Source organism: Anopheles coluzzii, chromosome 2 (assembly GCF_943734685.1).
Source record: "Anopheles coluzzii chromosome 2, AcolN3, whole genome shotgun sequence".
In the NCBI taxonomy this organism is placed as follows: Eukaryota; Metazoa; Arthropoda; class Insecta; order Diptera; family Culicidae; genus Anopheles; species Anopheles coluzzii.
The window spans coordinates 59,765,357-59,778,923 of NC_064670.1; positions in this window are offsets into that span (position 1 = coordinate 59,765,357).

Genomic DNA, 13,567 nt, shown 5'->3' on the forward strand with positions numbered 1-13,567 from the left:
AGGTTAATGGTTTTGAACAACATTTTATAAAAGCAAGTTGGTAATTGTTTTGTTTTTCTTTTTTAATATTTTGGGTGATAAAAAATCATTTATTAAATACAGTAGAACGTCGATTATCCGGAGGCGGAATAACCGGCCACCCAACCGTGCGCATAAATGTGACAGCTGTTCAAACGTACAGCGAACATTTGCAGCGATAGTCAAGTGAACAACCAGTTTTTTTTTCAGCTCTGTAGTGTCTAGTGGTATTTTCGAAATTCATTTTTGGTCATGAAAAGTTGTTAAACCTATAGTTATTGATGAAAATAATATTCTACTAACGATTTATCGATTGATTCAAGGTGAATTAATAATAAAATTAGTGGATTTTATAATTTTTATATGAACTAGTTAAGGCCCGGTAAAATCTACCGGATGTCCTCAAATTTAGAATTATTTAAAAACTCTACACGTTCAGTGGCAACAACCATAACTCAAACACCTATTTGTTCTTATTTGTTCTTACAACTGTGTTAACCTTGTAACTTCCTGGTTGTTACAGTTCTTAATGTACATTGCAGAACCGTTAAATAACGATGAGGCTACTTTTGAGCCATACTGATGGAAAAAAAAATCTTAAATCTTAAATAGCCATAAAAAACCAAGTCACGCAATTTTGTAATTTTTTTCAACTGGTGTTCAAAAATAAGGTTCTTTGTTACGCACGTAAAGCACCAATGAATCTTATTTACTTACACTTATAAGTAATAACAATGGTAATCATGATTGGCGAATTTTGTGGCCATTTCGATAAAACAGAAAGTTCAGTAGCTGCATTCCTTCTTATTTTCAATCGAACTTATACGTTCCATGCTTCTGTTGATACAAATGTATAATTTTTTGATTATTATTTTTTGGTTATCGGCGTGATTTTTTGGAAAGCATAGCTAAGTAGTAACCTCTACAACATGTTCATTGAATAACGTATTGATGTGCAGTGGATTAAAAAATTAGGGTGCCGCTAATACATATACAACTTGTTTAGATCCAATCCCAATTGCGTACTTAAAAACATAAATTTTTGAAATGCTCACTTCTGTTTCAACCCATCTTCTGTTTTTTGTGCCCATAAATGTAAGATTGAACTACAAAAATATGATATCACACGTGGTTCGAATTCCATTTCTACTCTTTTTTCGACATATGTTTCATACGTTAGGTAATAAGTAATAGATGTTAGAACAATTTCAATGTAAATTTGCTCAGTCTTTAATTTCATGAGGGTCATTTCCAAAAACGCCATCAAAATTTTATTTTAATATCCTGAAACTGGTTTTGAAGTATTAAATGGAATTGGTATTTGTGTATGAGACAATTGTTATTGTTGTGCCAAATATCAAATTTCAACAGTGAACATATCCCCTCAAATAACCATTCCAAATGTGTAGTTCTAATATTCCGATCTATACTGTTATAGAAAAGAATGGTTCAACACTGTTTTAGCCTTCCCAGATCAATCAACTAAATTGACGTTTACTTGCAAACTACTTTATTTACTCTTGCCGCCCCACATCTTTCAGATTTTGCTTCTAATTTGACGTGTCCTTAATTATAACGTGGTTGTTCTTAATCAACAACAAAGTACAGTGATAGCATCACATGGTAAATATCGTCATCACTCTTGATAGATACAGTCAGAATCTTTTCAGCCCTCTTGGGCACGCTACAGTAAGCACAGTTTCATTGTGGATCATTCTGCAGTTGATGCTGATCCGGCTAAATGCAGTGCGCACGGTTGTCTCACCTAACGCGCAGTATGTTGCAGCCATGTCGCGCAATGAACCATCTCTCCCTTTAGTGCTTTGTTCCGGAAGGACGTCCTGAAATAAGTAGTTCTTCCCACCCGCGAACAAATCGTTACAAATTCAATTTTTACGTTTCAAGCCATCAACATCCGCCGTTTTTTTGTTCGGAATTTCAGCAAGGCTTTTTAGCATATGGCCGCTTAGGGTCTCTCGGCTACATCCGCCTCTTATGCGTTTTCCTTGTCCCGACTCAGCTAATATTGCGGAGTAGTAGAGTTGGGGCGATCCCGTGTTACGTTGTCGTCAACTCGAACGACTCAATAACATGCCCGTCATGGGTTCAAGCCCATGGACCGTCCCCCCGTAGCAAGGATTGACTATCCGGCTACGTGGTAATGAATTAAGTCTCGAAAGCCTGTATAGGCCGACATGTCCGCATAAGACATTACACAAAATAGATGATGATTTGAGGGAGTGTACATGTTCGACGTCCTGGATATAGCAACCCGTTTTACAGGATATTCTGTACCACACTTATCTGCCGATGACGACGGTGTATGTAGTATTCGAGGTTAAGCACCAATAATGAGTATGGTTGGCTTTATTAATGATTCAATGAATTGGAATATCAACCATTTCACAATTAAGCTATTTTGCATAGTTTTCAAACATGTTTTTTTAAATATTGCCTTGAATATCTTGATTTATAATGGGAAGGGGTATGAGATGGGACACTTTATCATCAGGTGGCTAATTTGCAACTTTAATTATTGAAAAAAATTATTATATCCAATACCATGTGTTTTCAAATCGGTTTGTGCAAACAAAAAATCTATGTAACCATTGCCCTCATTACCTGCGGGCTAGCAGTGGTGCACGGAGCAAGTCCTTTCGCAGCAACGCGCGTTGCTAAGAGAGCTCTGCTCTCACCGCTTTCTCTCTCTCGCTGAATGGTTACTCTCACGTCATTGTGGCGATTTTCGATTTTATATATAGTGAGATTTGACATTTCTTGGACCATTATCCGTGCAAATCGATTAACCGGCAACCGTCCGGTCCCGAGCTGCCCGGATAATCGACGTTCTACTGTATTTAAAAAAAATGGTTTGCCGACACTAAATACTGAACTCGATGGAAATCGACTTCATGTAGGGGTATAAACGAAATAGTACACTGTCAGTTTTACGTGAGCCTGTCGAATTTAAGCGATCGGAAAATTGTGCTGAGGCCGTTTTTCTTTCATACCCCTAGAAAAAGCTCCCATCGAGGTCAACATTAAGTGTAGATTGTAGGGATTAGGATAGACAAGGAAGTGATGGATAGAGAGAGACAGGATGAGCGTGAAAGTTCATTCGAGATGACAGGAAATGCGAATAAACGTCAGTCGTGTTGGATTAATTAACGGAACATTGTGTAACAGGTTTAATTCGTACGCGACGGGTAGTTCAACGGTGCTATTCTTTAGACATCACTCCCTAGGTATATTTTAAAGGCACAAGGCGGAGTTTTCGGATGTTCCTGAATATCATCGGGATTTCAGGTAGAGAACAAACACAATTGAATTAATTACACATTTCACTAGTCTTGCAAAGTCAAGACTTGACTGACAAAGACTTAACAGTACAACTTCACAACTGCACGTACTGTGCGTAACTGTGATTCGCACTGCCTCCGACTGCCTGTATCTGGTCTCATCCGGTATCTTTATTTATATGGTACATTTCTCTTCAATTAGATTTTGCGTTTTACTTTCACTTTCTTTTTTATGTCAGTTATGCTGAGGGTTAGGTTTTTGGGTTTACATATGGTTGCAATTATTCTGTTAGGTCAGTTCTAGGTTCTTGTGCTTAGCGGAATTTGGGGCAAGTGTGCCACCTTAAGCATTTCAAGTTATAACTCACTAAAACGTGTTTTTAAAAAAGCCGATTTAAATCTCATAACTATTTTACATCTATTTCCTCACTTATAAATGAGTTTCGCTTGAAAAAAGTGCAAACAACATAGTTTTTGAAGCGTTTTAAAAAGGGTCCAAAAAGACGTTGTTTTTTGGGCTATGGGGCAAGAGTGCCAGTCGTATGGGGCAAGACGGCCACCTGGTTAAAATAAGCGTATTTCTTAGATATTTGGAATTATTACGTTTGTAACACTAGTGTATGTATTCCTACATGTCTTGAGTCACCAATGAACCCTTTGTGACCACCAACTGTTCCACAATATGGATTGCTGCTGGTCTGTTTTTTCCGGAGTAGAATCCGCTCGTAAAAGCGCACCATTCCGCAGCACGCTACAACAATGTTTACATTTTTGACAGCTCGCGCCTATGAAAGATGGTGGCACACTTGCCCCAATTAGAGATGGCTCTTTTACCCCAAAAGTTGTAACTTTTTTGAAATTGAATTTTTCAGTGACTAAAAGAAAGTTTTTTTCAACTAACCCCACAAAAAATTTCACGTTTTCTCAGCTAAACGGTGGTGTAAAAATTTTCTCGGTTAATTGTTCGCATCATATTTGAGAGCTTATTTGTTTGGATTAAAAAATTATAATATTCTGCTCAATTTTGAAACTCAACATAAATCAGTTCAAAACGATGAGAAATATCGATTGATTTATATGAAATTCGGCTCAGTATACCTAGTCATTGGAAAGCAACCAACTGTTTACACAATTGATCATTAAACTAAAGTTTTTAAGGAAAAATGCTTGGTGGCACTCTTGCCTCGTATGGCACACTTGCCCCAACTTCCGCTACGCACTTTTGTTTCCTACGCTTATGGTTAACGGTTGTGTTTGTACACACGCGGGTACGGTGTCTCCTATTGCATTATTTATGAACTGTTGGTTGCTATTATGCAATGCTGTGTTTTTACGCTTTACGGATTTGAAGCGTTTTGTGCTGGGAAATGTTTTTTCGCACCTCCGGGGTTGTGCGTCGCTTGTGTGTTTTTAGGTGTTTTTGGATAAGGGTTTTTCTGCTGACTTACAATTCCTGACATAAGGTTATTTATGTGGTTTGGGTTGTGTTAATATCTTGAGTAGCTGGAAATTGGTCTTTTTATGTGTTGTGTTGAGTTGACAATTTTGTGTTAATTAAGTGTAATGGGAAATGTGTGTGAACTGATTGAAAACAGTATAGCATGTGCATGTGCATGCTACAGTTGGATTAACAGAAGAGCAGAACACCGTCACACATTCCAACAGGAATTGATATTACACAAAAAAAAAAGAAATTAAGTGTTGATGCACATCTTTCACGAGGATCGATGCAATAGACCAGATTGAAGCACATTCCAACAGGAATCGATGCAACTAAAAAAAATATGTGGGAGGATAAGTATCGAAGAATCGACGAAGGCAAACATTTTTAAAATGAAAGCGGGCTGAAAATTGATTGACATCTTGGACAACACATCTAATAAAGGCGGGCCTGATGCACTTACCCAGCCATATTCCAATGCAATGTATCGTCTTGAGGAGTATTTTGGTTCAAGGTATTATTTGCTATTCCAGCGGCTGAAACTTCGATAGTTGCCGCAGAATAAGGACGAATCTGACCTAAAATGTGCGTCGTGTGTCAACTTTTGCCAAACTATGCGAAAATGTTTATGACCAACTTGTCGAGACTGTAGCAGATGTTTTACAGAACCATGCCAGAAAACGTAAAGTCCGCGAAGTAGCCCGAAATGCTGCCCGTGAAGGAAACTCTTTACAAGAGTTATTGGACCGTGTGCGTACGGTCGAAATTGAACAAAAAGTAGAGGAAAATTTTAGCAAGAAGTATCCTACGGATGAAGCTTCAAATGTATTGGCGGTGTCGTATGGTGTTCCGGGTTCGAGCCGAGGAGTGATTCGAACATCAACATTCGGCTACAGAGGCAGATGATATTTTCCGCGTAGCCGTGGAGGATATTCACGCATGAGTGGACCCGTTTCGTCTTCATCGAAACCGTGCTGGCGTTGTACGAGCACAGGTCATCAACCGGATCACTGTTTTGCCATTGAGAAGTTTTGCCATTTGTGCCGAGCTAAAGGGCATATTCAAAGAGCATGTACTAGACATGGGCAAGAAGAGCGGTAATTATAAGGGTCACTCGCTCCCATTAGTGAGTGGGCGCTCGCCGCTCTTCATTCCAGAAAAATATGATTCGCCCGCTCGCATAAAAAAAATAAAAAAAAGTTCGTTTGAAACTAGTTGCCCCGAGAAAAAAAAAAATCAAAATCTATAATACTGTTGGGCTTATACGGAATGTAAATAGCCGCATGTAAAACAGCAAACATTTTTATTGTGGTTAAAACTAAAACTCAAATGTACGTATTATTTAAAAAAAAACATCATAAGCTACTGTCGTAGACCCACACTGCCTATTCAAAACACACGTATAAAACATCGTAGAGCGCGAGCGCATCGTATGTGCAAAACACACAGAGAAAAACAGGTTGGCTTGCAAGCGCACTGCTTGTCCAAAATACGTAGCGAGAAGATCAGGGTAGCTCGCGAGAGGCCTGTATACTTAAAATCCATGCCGACAAAACTACCTAGCTCGCGAGCGCACTGCCTATCCAAAATCCATGCAAAAAAACAGCCTAGTTCGCGAGCGCGCTGCCCATCCAAAATACGTAGCGAGAAGAACAGGGCAGCTCGGAGCTACCCTGTTTTTTTCTGCATGGATTTTGGATAGGCAGTGCACTCGCGAGCTAGGCAGTTTTTTCTGCATGGATTTTAAGTATACAGCCCGCTCGCGAGCAACCCTGATCTTCTCACTGGGTATTTTTGATAGACAGTGCACTCGCGAGCTAGGTTGTAGATTCGCTGATTAACGGCTGGTTTTTAAAAATCAAGGTATATTTCGACATACACAAAAGGGATTTATAGTGGTTATATTAAATATCACCTAGTCTGAATTTCTTCGCTGTACTCGCTCCAGGAAACCAGTTATTACGATAAAGAATATCAGATGTGTTGTAATAGGAAAAAGTATTTCAATTGCCTTACGCTATATGTTTTTTATACAGGAAGACGGCTTTGCCTTATTGCTTAAAGACTCAATATAATAATCATTTGTGTAACATTCGTTCACAGAGTGACATTTTGTTTTTCTTCCTGCCTGATTTTTTTTTTCATTCCTGCTAAAAAGATCATTATTTAATTAATGAACAGATGCCACGGATGAAAAAATGGGGAGCACAATTAATTAAATAAAAGCTCATTAGTGATTGTTTTGCTCCCATCAAAAATGTAAAAAATGTGTATTTTTGTGTATTGATTTTTTCTCAATATTGCTATTGCTCGCATTAATTAAGCAATATCTCACGAAAGATATCACCTATACCTCCTGTCCAATTAAAGGTATGGCTAGCGCGAGCGAACGAATCACCACTTGCTAGTGATTCGCAGTAAGCAAAAGAGCCAGCTCGGTCAAATCGTCGCAAAGAATCATTTTGCCCATGTCTAGCATGTATTTCATCTCGTGTTAAACGTGAAACCGGTAGAGATCGAGATGGTTCGCCCGCTTCTAAAATTAGGAAAATCACAGCAGTTGCGTCCAACGATCAAGAAGAGGAAGCTGTAAGTTTTGATCAAAGAAATAAATTATTGACATAGTAGTTGTGCACAGAAGAAATTAATAAACTTTTCACTTGATGGATTTGAATTAGACTTTAATCCGCATTTTGTATTATTTTAGATAACTCTTCAACTAGCCCTAGCTTCCAGCAGTTTATAATATCAACATGCGCACGAGCAATAATTCAATAACAACTAGCTCAAGTAAGCTATTGGATCCAAATAATTTCGTCAGCCCAACAAAGGTATCAATACGCGGGTTGAATTCGTACGTGATGTGTTCCTTGGATTTCAAGGGAATAGAAAGCGCAGGATCAATTACTTGTACAGTAGCTGGTGTAGAGGTTAAGTTTTTGATAGATTCTGGGGCCGAAGTGAATACTTTCGGTGATAATATTTTCGATCAAATAATGAGAGATACCATTTCTCATCCGATTTATGAGTTGAAAAACGGCACGGATAAACCGTTGAGGGTTTATGCTACAAGTAAACCTATTTCAGTTATCGCTACATTCCTCGCTGAACTGTTTATTTCCCCTGATTGGCCGCCCTCCGCAATCGAAAAATTGTATGTCATACCAGGAGCAAAACCACTTTTAGGGTGTTCAACTGCGGCAAGATATAGTGTGTTACAGCTTGGCTTAAGCATTCCCATTGTAGGCTCTCATAGGACAGTACACAAAAAGTCTCGGGAGATGTAAATGCTGTAGGTGTGATGACGCTTTCTCAATCGTAATTGTTATGAACTGTGTTCCTTGCACTTTACTTAAACACTTATTACTTTATTCACACATATTAAAACATACATAATAAATACTGATGAAACGTACAACACTTTAAAACGTAGGCCGCGCGCCAGCCGCACCGAGCGCCCCTACCGAGAGCTCCTGCTCGATCGGCCTTCGTACACACTCTGCTCGGCGCTCGGCACACACCAAGCCTTGCGCGCTTAGTGTGTGCGACAGTGTGCGTGTACACACTGTCGTCCCCCTGGACGTTGACCGGTGGCAGCGCAACTGCCACGGCAAGTCCAGGGGTCGGCACGCACGGCTGCCCACAACATCTCCCCCTTTATTTATCCGGAGGGGTCGAACCGACACGAGATATTCCACTGAGGGAATACCGGTGTGGTGACACCCCCCCGGCCGATGCTGGTGTATTCGGTGGATGCTGTGGCGCGGACGCTTCTGCTTGCCCTACGGCTACTGGCACCCTTTTTCCACCCCGCCATCACCTTTAATCGCGCTCGATCATCATCGGCTACGATTACTTGCGGCGGCGGTGATGCTGCGTGTACCTGCGCCTTTCTCTGCCCCGCTATCGTCCCTTTGCTCCAGGTCGGCGATGACGATCTTGTAGCGGCGGTGCTGAAGATGAACCACGGGCGGCATAGACTCTCGCCCTTCTCACGAACAAAGCTGTAGCCGGGGCGGCATGACCACCTCGCCCCCATTCCAACCTGCGATGCTGCATCCAGGACTGCTGTTGTTGATGCTGGGCGGCATGGACCCTCGCCCTTCCTTCACACGTTCCTGCTGCCCGTTGCTGCTGGTGCTGATGCAGGTGCTAATGATGCTGCAACCAGGGCGGCATGACACCCTCGCCCTCTTGGTCACGATGCAGCCAGGGCGGCTTGATCCTTCGCCCTTCCTTTGCGCGTTGCTGTTGCTCGTGGTGCTGGATCCAGGGCGGCATGACACCTTCGCCCTCTTTTAGACACTGTGGCTGTCTCCGGGGCGGCATGACAACCTCGCCCCCATAATACAGAGCAGCACCCGGGACGGCATGAGTCCTCGTCCCTTTTCCACACTGCATCCAGGGCGGCTTAGATCCCTCGCCCTCTTAGGACACAGTGGCATGACTGCTGTTGTTACCTCAGGGCGGCAATGAACCTCGCCCGCTGAAGCTGGGGCTGCAGCCTGGCGGATGACGCTCTCGCCCATAGCCCGGCAGCAAGGCGGAAAGCTTCCTCGCCGATGACGCTGCCGGCGCTGCTTGGACTGCAGCCCGGCGACCTTCACACGTCGCCGAGAGTGTGCAGCGCTGCCCATATGGCCCCCTTGATGGGACGGCAGCCGGGGGCCTCGGTCTTGGCGGTGGCGGCGGCCCAATCCTTCCACGGAATCCCGGACCTTTGCCATCGCGATGGCTGCTGCGATGATGCAGCGAAAGACGTGCCCAATCGCGATGGCGTCCGCGGGTTCGTACTGGGATCCCCCTTACGCAGGAGGATCCCATCCTCGTCGCCAATGTTATGAACTGTGTTCCTTGCACTTTACTTAAACACTTATTACTTTATTCACACATATTAAAACATACATAATAAATACTGATGAAACGTACAACACTTTAAAACGTAGGCCGCGCGCCAGCCGCACCGAGCGCCCCTACCGAGAGCTCCTGCTCGATCGGCCTTCGTACACACTCTGCTCGGCGCTCGGCACACACCAAGCCTTGCGCGCTTAGTGTGTGCGACAGTGTGCGTGTACACACTGTCGTCCCCCTGGACGTTGACCGGTGGCAGCGCAACTGCCACGGCAAGTTCAGGGGTCGGCACGCACGGCTGCCCACAACAGTAATAAATAATAGTTGTTGTCTCGCCGAGGTTTCAAATGCTAATGATTATTCCCTGTCAAATTCACTGCTCTTCTAATTCTTCTTATTTGTAATTACGATCTAATCCTTTCTGTACTAATTAGCCTAGTTGTCCTAATTCTAATTGTGCCATGCACATTGCCTACCGTAAGGCGTCAACATGCCGGCCACCAAAAACCCAAGTGGGGTTTTTCTAATCGCCTGTCTTATTACCCTCTTCTTGTTCAGGTTCAGCTGCTTGTTGAGGTAAAATGCAGATTTTGCACATAGGTTTCTTGAATATTCCTCTTTGTGTATTTACCGTTACCACTCGTACTATTTCATCCTTTCCCTTATGCACTTCCACAATTCTAGCAAGAGGCCATCGTGTAGGTGAACAATTATCTTCAAATAGAAGTACTAACATGTCCTCTCTTATCTCAACCGGTTTTCCTGGTTTTCCCTTCTTTAGCATAAGTCCTTGCAAATATTCTCTATGCCATCGTTTCCAAAACTGTTGGCTCATTTTTGTGATTAGTAGCCAACGACTTAATCTGTTTTGTATTATTTCCGTTTGATCTACATAATCGAGAATCCTAGGTTGATTTCCAATTAGAAAGTGACCTGGTGTGAGTGCTTCTAGTGATTCGGGATCAGTTGATATTTCGGTAATTGGCCTACTATTCAAAATTGCTTCTATTTCTGCTAATAGAGTACATGCTTCCTCAAACGACAAGCTAGTCTCTTCTGCTACTCTCACAAAGTGAAATTTAGTAGATTTAACCGCAGCTTCCCATAATCCTCCAAAATTAGGGGCGCGAGGTGGAATAAATTTCCAAGCTATCTGTTTCTCTAGACACCAACGATGAACGCTACTTGCATGTTTTTCAGTTTTCAATAGCTCGTACAATTCCTTCAGCTGGTTAGCGGCTGCCTTAAAATTCGTCCCGTTGTCGGAGGGAATCTCAACGACTTTCCCTCGTCTCGCAATAAATCTCCGAAGAGCTCCGATAAACGCCTCTGTTGTAAGCAGTGGCGGATCTAACGGTAGGCGGACTAGGCGGTCGCCTGGGGCCCCGCCGATGTAGGAGCCCCGTAGATCGCCATTCTATAGTATGCCGTATGGACAGAGTACTAGCGACAAGCCCCCGGAAGGATGGCCGTTGGGGCCCCAAGGCTGGCGAATCATTTGCACTCCCCCCCCGTCAGCAAAAATTTTAGAGCCTGTGACTGATGATCGAAGGGGCCCCGACTGTTCAATCTCGCAACAGCAAGTTTAGTGCCACTACCCCCCCCCCCCCCCCCACTCCCCGCCACAACAACATTTACCATTAACAGGAATACCCTTAATCCGCCACTGGTTGTAAGGTCCGATACAAGTTCGATGTGGATTGCAACAGATAAAAATAGCGAAGATTTGCGTGCAACTGCTCTTCGATTCAATCTCGTAAAGATGGGCCCACAATAGTCAACACCGGTGATAGCAAATGGTTTTGATGCCGACACACGAGTCGCTGGGAGCGGTGCTACGGGTTGCTGTACTGCACAATAGCAACAATATGAATCAACAGCCATCAGATAGGACCAAAACAAGCATCAAAACTGCCACAACTAAACAAGCTGATTTTTAAAAAAGGGTACTACAGCAAAATGATGAGATGAACAAACATCTTGGCGAAATTTCCAGCAACTTAAAAATATTAGCAGAGGGAACTTTGGGATTTTTTGAAGAAATGCTAAAAATAATGAAAGATAAAAACTAATGTAATAAATCACACACAAAAAATTGTGCGCTGAATTCTTTTTATTCTGGGTAGCTTAATCGAGGCTCATCGTTATTCATTAAATTCGTCGGTAATACCATGCATGATGAGAAGGTTGTATAACATGCAACAAACGTTTATGATACGAACACATTTGTTCGGTGCATAATGTAGTGGCCTTTCACCATTCAAGCAGCGAAATCGTGCTTTGAGCAAACCAAACGTTCTTTCAATGATGGAACGTGCTTTGGCATGCTGTTCATTGAACAACGAATCTGGAGTATTTGGCTCTGCATTTTTGCGCGGCTTGATAAGCCAAGGTTTAGAAGGATAAGCGAAGTCTCCTAGAATATATTAGAAAGCGTAAAATGTAAATATAAAGATAAACTTAAAATGTGACATAAAAGCGTAACATGTGAATAGACCAACCTAAGAGTTTAAACATTCGGTCTCCATTTCTCCATTTTTCTTCAAAATATGAAGAAATCGGACTGGAATTATAAATGTAAGAATTGTGATCCGAGCCGCCAAAACTCGCGTCCACAAAACGGATTATTTGTCTGTGGTCACATATCTGGAAGATAAGTTTCATATAATTTTATCGCTGTTAAATTATTCCACATCACATATTAACCATTAAAGCGTTAAGACTATAAAATCCCTTTCTATTGAAATAATGGATTGAGTTGTCGTGAGGCGCAACGATTCTTATATGGGTTCCATCGATGCACATTACTACACCAGGAACAGGTAATTTCGAGTAAAAGTATCTTCTGGCATCAGCTCTCTCGTCTTCTGTTAGATCCATGGTAATTGCATATGTTAGTTCACGTTCCAGAACTGTTAAGGTTTGATCTAACGTTTCTGAAAAAGTAGATTGGCCAATTGTCATGGTAAAATCGTTACCAACACCTTCTTGGTAAGATCCAGTTTTTGTTCTGCAGATAAACCACGGTTATGTTTTGGAGCAATGAATGGGGCTATTTTTGCCAGAATTTCCTCGAACAGGCTCTTCGGGAGTCGAAAATTTTGCATAAATCTAGAAAAGAAACATTTCATCCAGTATTAAGATCAAAGTTCTATGAACAAATAAACAAACAGAAAAGAAACAACTCACACATCAACACGATTGACGAGAAAACAAAACTCCAGGTTCTACTTACGCTTTAACGGATAATTCAAGCGGATCTAGCTGTTTCCAGAGCTCCCTACGATGTTGTGCAAGATTTTTATCAGCATCATCACTTTCACCAGTGAAAAATAAAGAATTAAGCATGATTTTCCAATTCTTTTTGTTATGCAGCACTTTTTTCGGTTGCTAACTGGCTTCGTGACTTGTAAACAACCGTAGGCTGACAAGCCAATTTGACAGGTGACGAAACTACTCGGCCTGGAATTATATCGATCGATATAATTTTATCGACCGATTAGTGAAATGCGTACGCGATACCAATTCGAGTAGATAAATTTATTGGTCGATATAGCCAAACCGGTGGTTAATTTTTATCGACTGGTTGGCGATAGGCGCCATTAACCGCTTTTTCAAATACTATTGGCACATATTATCTAATAATTTGTTTTGGAATCACCGAGCTATCTACCCTGAACTTGACCGGCTCTCCTTGAACTTTCGGAAACTCATCGGAACGATTAGTGTAACCCTCATCCACTGTACTCATATTCCAGTCTTGATTACTTTTCCTATACTTTTCTCCGTTAGCCTCAATTCCAGCCCAATATACTTCCTCTAGATTTTTTCCTAGATTATCTTCCAGGCCTATTCTAAGCAATTTCAACTGCACAGCAGTATGGAATCCGAGTAGAGACACTTCTGTCCCATTTAACACAAAAAACTTTGCTAATTGTCGTAGCTTACTGTTCTGTAC